A 9,903-nucleotide genomic window follows, 5' to 3' on the forward strand; every position below is an offset into this window, starting at 1 on the left:
GTATATGAAGGTTATGCAATTATCTGCTGCCTTAGTAAATCAAAGACACATTGTGGATGCATATTACAGTCATGTCAAGGCACATTTGCACTTTGCGTGTTTTTGTTTGTACTTCTGGTCCTAAGAGAGTGGTGAAAGGGAGCAAAGAGCTCTGAGTGTATGACAGTGTGGACTAGATAGACATGTGTTTATGTACAGTGCACTTTAATAAGCGAACAAACAAAACAGGTAAAGAAAACAATCCCAAACATTCAGACATTATATTAAAGATTGTTTTTCTCACTGTCTTGTTTTCTATATAGTCATCTAGAGATGCTATATAGTCATCTAGAGGCAATGCATTATATTTTTAAAATATATTTTTATTTAAATTTTAAACTAGTCTGTTGATCTGTTTATTAATAGAAAGTAATTCAGTATTTGCTGAAGTGCAAAATAGCAGCCTTTTTCTTTAGAAAGTGAATTACTGTGTATTGCATCTAAATACTGTCACATAGCGTACAGAATGAAATTCCATTAACACGTTGGATTAATTTAATGATTATGTAATCAGTTATGCATTTAGACATCTCTCCGCATTGCCCTGTGAAAGAGATTGATTAATTAGTGTGTGTGTGTGTGTTTGATACAGTCATATCCACAGTCATTGGATTACACTTAAAATAACTGTTCAATAGTTATAATATTTTCAATTTAACATTTTCCTCTTTTCTTATTGGGAATAAGCAAGATATTATGACTCAAATATGTTATCAGACCTGCTTTTCTTTATTGTAATGATAGAGGGAAGAAGGCAGTATGCATTTGTCAGTCTTAGTTCACAGGAAACACTGAGCAGACAGACATGTAGAGTCTAGGGGATCTGTGAAAAAACTAAAGGAAGCTACCAATAGGCAAAGAAAAATAACAAGCACTAACTACAACCTAAAGGAGGAAATAGAACTGATAACAACATGACCGAGTAATAGAGCAAAACCAAGAGCAGTGCAAGGGAAAGGAGCAAATACAGTAATATAAATACTCATTACTCAAAACAATAATCACAGCTGGAACAGAATTGCTAGAACCTTAGATAAGGGTTTAGGGTAACCCGGATTTATTTGAAGTCTACAGACCAGGGCAAGAGAGAGAAATGCTCACAACAAGGATGCTTCAGCAAAAGATGATTTATTGGCTAAATATCAAACTACATCTAGACTACTTTCAATGACAAACAACAAAAAATAAAGTGTGGTTCTTGGAAAGCCCCTCGAAACTTAGGCGTGAAAGAGCCTCTAGAGAATGAACCTAAGTATGGACAGGAATAACAATATGGATGGATTTATCTATTAAAAGTTTTCTTACTGAATAAATTGGCATCAGGACCCTGACTGCAAATTGAAGGAAGCTGCTTATGTTGGAGTCGAGGGGCTGACTTCAGGAGGGGTCATCTCAGGACGGGCTCAATCAAATGCTGGAGCTCATATGTTGGTTCATCTCCTCGCTGGTCATGGATGCTGTGTCTCCGTGCAGGCACGCACCTTTCCGTCAGTGACTGAGCGAAGGCATCATGTGGCTGTTGAGGGTGGAGCTTGGGCAGCCTTTCGATGGTCAATCTGCCAGATTAGTGGCAGATTAGGTCATGGCTCTGGGTGTGATGCCGGGTCTCTGTGGCGTCAGAACTTCTCTAACTCTGCTGGCGAGGTTTAGATTGCAATCAGGGTTCTGAGGCTGGTGAAACTAATTTAACTAACTACTTCTCTTTAGCAGAGTCAAAAACATCAACGACTTCTCCTGGCCAAATGAGATTAACTGATACACAACACATGTTAAAGGACACAGGTAACATTTGTCTGTAATCTCTGAATATGACTGGTTACAAACAGGATCATTACCCAATGTACTGTATGAAGAAATAAAATCAACAATGAAAGGGAAAGAAACAAAAGAAAAGAAAACTACATTCAACATATTTGTCAATGGTCTAAACTCACTACAATGAAATGGTTGCCTTGGTCTTTTATCAAAGTTATGCATTGTGTATTTCTAGCACTTAATAGTAGGAAGAGATACAGGTTTTAAATAATGCAAATAACAATAAGATTAATAAAACAGGTAGTATTGCTTACAGATTATATAAATGTTGATAATCAAGCAGACAACGCAACAAGTTTTCTTGGGTTCTTTATAAGCACATGTCCTTACGGTGGTGGTGTGTTGTGTCTCATTCTCACCACTGGGGGTGTTGTGGCTCCATATCTAAATTGTCTAAAAAATCTAAAAGGCTAACTTTGTTATAGATTTTCATAACAACCTCGTTTTTGGGGTCTCCAGACTTCTTGAAATGAACCCTGTTGAATGGCGGCACGTCTGTGTTGATGCACACTTTAGAAACTTTTCTAAAAGAGGTTATCTATCTAGATTTTCTGTAATTCAAAAGTATAGTTAAGAGTTTGGTGAGGCCTGCAGATGGATTCCAGGTAGGGATTTATGGTTGCCTGGTATGCCTTTTGGGGCAGAAGGTTGATAACCTCCCACAGTGTCCATGCTTGGTCCCAGGGTAACTTCCTTTTAAGCTGTAAAACTTGTTAGACGACTTAATCCTGTTTTTTGGCTTTTACCTCAGACTTTGTGGAGCCAAAGCTTTTAGTTCGGGTAATGTGGAGAGTTCTTGTAAACAGGTGTGACTTTGGTTCAACCAGATTGTGGTGTTCACTACATAACACACGGGAGGAGTAATGAACTAGACACAGATGAGGCAAGTAACAAAAGGACAGAGTTAAACAGTTAAAACAAAACACATGGTTGGATCTAGAATGACACTAAATGGGCAGAAACAGAAAAGGAAAGAGACAGATTAAGTATACCCTGTTATTCATTGAAATGAAACAGATAGAATTTTTCATTTTAACTTGTATTTAAATTCCCAGCATTTAAGGCAGATATTGTCTGTACACATGTAATACAATGGCAATATATGCCCTGGCACTGCAAAGGCTAACAGCCAGGCTAGTCCAGCTAACGTGCTGCTACCTGACACTGCAACAGAAATAGCTGCAACTTCTCTGACGGCGTTAGAGAAAGATAAAATTTACGAGCTGCTTAAAGCAACCGCAGAAGCACATGATAGAAAGTTGGACGACATTAAGCAAGCTACCTCTGCAGTGGAAAACAATATTTCTGCCACTGCTAATCACCTTAACCAAGTGAAAAACCATTTGGATTTTGTGGAGGATGCTTACAGTGAATTAAAGAGCAAACCCACTGCCTCCCGAAGTGAAGTCAAGCTACTGAAGGATAAGTTTGACAATATCGAGAACAGGGTGTGAAGAAAGAACTTGAGTTTTGTAGGCTTTCCTGAGAAACACGAGCAGGGTGACCTGCTCTTCTTCCTCTGTATAGTGATACCAGAGTTGTTAAACATTGAGTTTCCGGGTGGATTGGAGGTAGAGCAAGCACACAGAATTGGCACTTTGCATGCAAAATCAGACCAACCGCCTAGAGCTCTCATAGCTAGGTTCTTGAAATACTAGGACAGGGCTTGCATCGCCGAGTTGGCATGTAACCAGGGTCGTGTACTCTGGAACAGAAAGAGAATAATGGTATTCCCAGGCTTTTCCATACACCTCACAGAAAAAAGACTTGAACAACTGCAAAAGGCTAGTCTACAAGCAGCAGATTTCTTTCGCCCACATCTATCCAGCAGTGCTGGTCATCCATTCTTCAGAGGGCCATCTGGCTTTCATCTGCAGCGGGATTTCCTCCCACAAGAGACTGAGTGAGACTGGCAAAATAATGGTATTACACATAAGGAAACATCATTGAAGCGCTTAGGAACTTTTAGTTTCATTCCTTTTAAAAAAAAAAGGTCAGGGGGGCTCCCGAGTGGCGCAACCGTCTAAGCGTTGGCCCTATCATCAGGAGATCGCGAGTTCGATGGTGATGCTACAGCCATCCGTAGCCGGGAGTCCAAGAGAGCACAATTGGCCTCGCTCTTTCTGGGTGGGTAGGATGGCCCCTCCTTTTCCCCCATCACTTAACGCGATGCTAGTCTCGGAGGAAGCCTGTGTTAGCTTTCGCCCTCCTAGCGTTGATGGTATCGTGTGATTGGGGGAGTCCTAACTAGCGGGTGGAATTGGAGACGACTAAATTTGGGGAGAAAATTGGGTAAAAATAAAATAAAAAAAATAATAATAATTTACGGTACAGTTATTTTATATGTGGCGGGCTTTTGGACTTTTGCTTCATTACACTGTAATGAGTAATCTTTTTCCCCTTTTTCCCCCATTATATTATAATGTAGTCGATAGTCTTTTAGTTTTATAGCCTGTCGCTCCCATTTCTGATGCCTTACTTTGCCTCTGTGGACGCTTTCATTTCTCTGGCAGTTCTCATATAGCTGCCATGGACCTACTCTCAATGCTGACAGTGCCATCATTATGTTCTGCTCACGCCATGTGACCGTTTAATAGTTTTTGTTACCTCTGTTATGTGTGGCTTTGTTTATCCTACTTTGTTTTTTTTTTCTTTTTGTTGTCTTTGTTTCTTTTTGGAAGCAACGTTCTCACTATCATTATGGGTAGTAAGTTCATCACTGCAGTATATGTTAAAAAGTATTTAGTATGGTAAGGTGTACTACTGATGACCTACATGTTGTGTCCTGGAACATTAAGGCTGAGAGATGATTGCATGATTGGTGTCAGGAGGTTGGCTTGGCTGATATTTGGCGTCTGCTTAATCCAGATAGGAGGGACTATATATTTTGTCAACCCCCCATAATACTTTCTCTAGGATGGATTTTTTTCCTTATTTCAAATACTTTGATTAACTTAATATGTCTCTGCAGTATAGGAAGTGTAATCATCAGGATCACGCCCAGTATCTCTCTCTTTAATTCCATTCAGAAAGTTATGTAAAACTCAAAGGTGGAGATTAAACCCTTGTCTGCCGGATGATTAGTACTTTACAGATTCACTGCGAAGCCAGATTAATTTTTTTTAAAGAAACCAATATCACTTCAGTTCTGTCTCAAGGCATACATAGGAAACTTAATAGAGCTAAGAAGATGGACTTAGAAAGAAAGATTGGAACTGAAGAAATTAAATTCAAGATCAATCCAAGTGCTGAGCATTTGTCAAATTGACCCAACTAAAATATGAGTTAAATTCTATTTTAACAAAATAAGCTGAGTTCAGTTTTTTTTTTTTTTTGAGGAGGGAGATAAGGTGGAGAAGTTCTTGGCTAGATGTATAAAGCATGAAAAGTCTTTGGGGGCATACAGATACTCTCTTTTATAACCCTCAAGAAATAAGTGAGGTCTTCAAAAAGTATTATACTAACTAACTAACTCTATACAGCAGAAGTAATCACATATACTCAAAATATTTTTTTCTGCTTGTAACTTGCCTAGACTAAATGAGGATCAAACAAATATGCTTGACTCTCCCCTTACTAAAGCTGAAGTTATCTCACTTATTAAACACTTAACTAATGTTAAAGCTCCAGGGATAGATGGTTTCAAATCTGAATTTATGTAGAGGAGCTAGCACCAATGCATTTAGACATGTACAACGAATCACTGGCCAAAGGCAGCCTCCCTCCATCCCTGTCAGAAGCTCTAATTTCTCTTATTCTGAAAAAAAGGATAAAGATCCGTTGGAGTGTAAAAACTACCGACCGATTAGTTTAATCCCTTGTGACAGCAAAATTATCTGTAAAATATTGACTAATAGACTAGACAAGGTTATCCCATCATTGATCCACCCAGACCAGGTTGGCTTTCTAAAGGCTCCTGTTGTAACAGACATTAGACGTCTCTTTAATATTATGTGGGCGGCATCATCAATCTCTTCTTCGCCACCTCTATATCTCTCGATGCAGAGAAGGCTTTTGACAGGGTGGAGCGGAAATATTTGTTTTTAATCATGGAAGCCTTTGGCTTTGGGAATAATTTCATTCAATGGATCAAGCTTACATATACTTTGCCTAAGGCCAGGGTTATCACTAATGGCATTATACATTTGTTTTGTAAAGGGGCACAAGACAAGGGTGTCCTTTTTACCTTAGTCTTAGAACCACTGGCGATGCCCATCTGGCAAGGCAACAAAATCCCTGGTATTCATTTATAGAATTTGGTACATAAGCTTATGCTGTATGCTGATGTCGTTCTTTTGTTTGTGTCTAATCCCCAGAAATCTTTGCCATTCTTGATCAATGTAATTAGTAGATTCTCTAATATTTCATACTATAAGGTTAACTGGGAAAAATTGGAGGCTCTGCCTTTAACTGCCTATTGCCCCCAGTCTCTTTTTAACTTTAGGAATTTCACTTGCCCCAAAAAGGGCATGAACTATCTTGGTACCAGCATTGAACCTCTGCTAGATAGATTTAAATCTAATATTGAACACTGGGCCTCACTCTCCCTTTCTTTATGGGGAAAATTAAATACTACTAAAATGAATATAATCCCAAAATTCAAATAACTGCTTCTAACATCGCCAGTTAAGATTCCTCTTAAGTATTTCGACTAATTTGACAAACTCTGTAGTATATTTCTATGGAAAGGTAAACGGCCAAGAATTTGCTTAAAAAAGCTCCAAAGGCCTGTTCACAGGGGAGGCATAGGTCTCCTTGAAAACCTTGTCACTCCTTCAGTTTAACCCATACCTCTGATGGAATATGGTATAATCCCAGACTACTTATAGGTAAATTCCCATTCTTTTGGAAAAAATGGTTTCCAAGAGGCATTAAAACAATAGGTGATCTATACTGCAGTGACTCACTCCTTTGACTGTCTTAAACAACAGTTTAATCTACCTCAAAACCAATTGTGGAGATTTTGTCAGATAAGACATCTATTGAAGCAAACCTTTGGCTGTTTGTCAGTATGTCCTACTAAGGCAGTTATGAAACACTTTGGTCAAGGCCATGAGGCTGCTAGGTATTATACCTTTCTTAACTCATTCCTTAACCTTAAAGAGTCCTCTCTTAAGACGATCTGGGAAACAGATCTTAATGCCTCTTTTACCCAAACAGAGTGGGATAGGATTCTGAGGCTCCAGAGAGCTTAAGACATGACTCATTCAGTTTAAAATCATAAACAGAGCATACTGAAGTTTGCAAGATGGCACTTTGATGCACATTATGTGGGAGTGCCCTAATACACAGGTATTCTGGTCTGATATCCAATACTATATTAAGAAAATTCTAGGCAAACACATTCAGATCTTGCCCTCTGCTCTGTCTGATCTAGAGCCCTCTGAGTCCAACTGGACTCAGACTGCCTTAATGCTAGGCTGTAAATTGATAGAGAGGAGGGCCTCTATAGCACCATCTTCATCTCACTGGTACACAGAAATGCGCAGCTTGGCTGCATTGGAAAATCTATCGTTTAGGCTTCAGAACAGTTTGGAGATGTTTCACTCTAAATGGAGAAAATACTTGTCTTATCTAAATGCAGGAGCACGACAGTGGATCTGGATATCAATTAGGTACTACTCTTTGTGTTTTTTCCCCTTTTTTACTACATAACTGTCAATTTGTTTTAAATGAAAACACTCTGTGCCTTCCTCCTTTTTTCCTTCCTATGTTATACCTGTTTCAAAACTCAATTAAAAGTTTGCAAAAAAAATAATACAGAATACAAATTCAGATACTGGGTAAGTCCCTAGTAGCAGGAACACTGGGACACTGAGGACTCAATTACATGTGACAAAGATGCAGAGATGGTCTGTAAGAACATATTACTAACAACATGGACTGAGCAGCTCACTCACTATGTTGTGCTTAGCCATATTGTCTATTTTAGATGGATTATTCCAGTCATTTCATCAACGTTCTCATGTTGTTTACACTAAAACTTAAAACTTTTAAAAAAACTAAAACTTTTAGGTTAACCTAAGTCAAGGTTTTCCAAACACTGGGCCACCAAAAGTAGGCTGCAAATCTTGGGCCAATATTGAGGGGAGTCAGTTGTTCATAAGGAGCAGTGATAGCACTTTCTCATGAAAATCAGTGAAAAAATAATTGACTTAGGAATAAAAAATATATCAAATGTTTTTAAATGCTAAATAATTTTAGTCCAACTATGGTACACAAATTGTCATCAATTTTTGCCCCTTGCCTCTAAAAACAAAATATACTCCCTCTGACATTTTGCTTGTCTACTTGTGAGTGGCTGCTGTAAAATAAAAATTTGTTGTACGACATTTCACATTATTTGCCACTATTCTGTTCATATATTTATTCTTTGATATGCTGATAGTCACTCAAACATAGCTATGTTGGAAATTTCCTAAAAATGAAATTTTAAGCAAAATATTTATTTGTTTTCCTGTTGTTTTCATGCTTTCTATAGGTGGGCCTACTGGACCAGTACTGTTAATGATTAAGAAACCTACTGACTCAAAGTCGGTATCACTCTCCTTACCATTGCAGTTTAGTTCTAGACATTATGTTGTGAAACAACTAATCCAAAATAATCCACTGCAACATCTTGCGAGAGTATGGTGAATTTACTCTGCATGGCCTCTATATACATACTCTACCATACATAAGTATGTGGACACTGCATCTAATTGTTGAGTTCAGGTGTTTCAGCCACCACAACCATTGCTCACAGGTGTATAAAATCAAGCACATTGCCATCTTATAGACACTGCAATCTCCATAGACAACATTGCAATCTCCATAGACAAACATGGGTCATACTGAAGAGCTCAGTGACTTCAAATGGCATTGTCACAGGATGCCACATGGGCTACAAAAGTCAGTTCATGTAATTTCTGCCCTGCTAGATCTGCCCTATTCAACTCTTTCAGTGCTATTATTGTGAAATTGAAGTGTTATGGAGAAACAACAACTCAATCACGAAGCAATAGACCATGCAACTCACAGAGCAGAGCCGCAGAGTGCTGAAGCAAGTACTGTGCAAAAATCACCTTTTCTCTACACTCACTACAGAGTTCCAAACTGCCTCTGGAAGCAATGTTGATGCGTCAGCAGCTTCATGAAATGGGATTCCTTGGCCAAGCAGCTGCACCCATGCCTAAGATTACTTTGCACAATGCCAAGCATTGGCTACAGAATGCCACCACCAGGTATACGCAGGTATAGCATGCCGCCACCAACCTATGGAGCACTGGAAACATGTACTCTTGAGGGATGAATCACACATAGAATAGAATAGAATGCCTTTCTTGTCATTTTATAAAATATACAACAAAATTAAGAACACTACTCCTCAACAGTGCAAACCAAGACAGACAGAAACAAACGAAGAAATTTTATTTATAAATAAATAATTAAATAAATAATTCTAAGCTCAACAGGTGGCAGCAGTCTGCAAATATTATGTGCTTATTCCAGTGTTACTGCTTTTAGAACATAGTATGTGTGGAATTTAGAGTTTCGATGGCCCAGGGAAAGAAACCACACTAAAATCTGTTTGTCTGGCTCTTAATGCACCTGTACTGTCTGGCCAGACAGCAGGAGATTGAAAAGTTGGTGACCAGGATGGTAAGGGTCCTTGGTTATTTTCCTGGCTCTGCTGAGGCACCGGGAGCTGGAGATGTCTTCCAGAGATGGCAGAGGGCAGTCAATTATTTTTTTGAGCACTATTTATGACCTTCTGTAGGGTTTTCATAACATTGTGACATACATATATGCATAATCCTCCTCCTCTGCTCTTACCGGAGTCTCTGTTCCTGTCTTGGCGAGGGGTAGTGCAGCCTGTCAGCTGTACTACAGCATCAGAGATCAACGGATTTAACCAGGTTTCTGATATGATCATCACACAACACTCACAAACATAAAAGTTTGCTGCTATTTGTAGCTGTAGTTTGTCTGTTTTGTGCATGATGGATCAGGCATTGGTGAGGAAGATACTTGGTAATGGGGGCTTGTGTGGCTGTTTCCTTAGTCTAG

This window comes from Colossoma macropomum, unplaced genomic scaffold (assembly GCF_904425465.1).
Source record: "Colossoma macropomum unplaced genomic scaffold, Colossoma_macropomum, whole genome shotgun sequence".
NCBI lineage: Eukaryota > Metazoa > Chordata > Actinopteri > Characiformes > Serrasalmidae > Colossoma > Colossoma macropomum.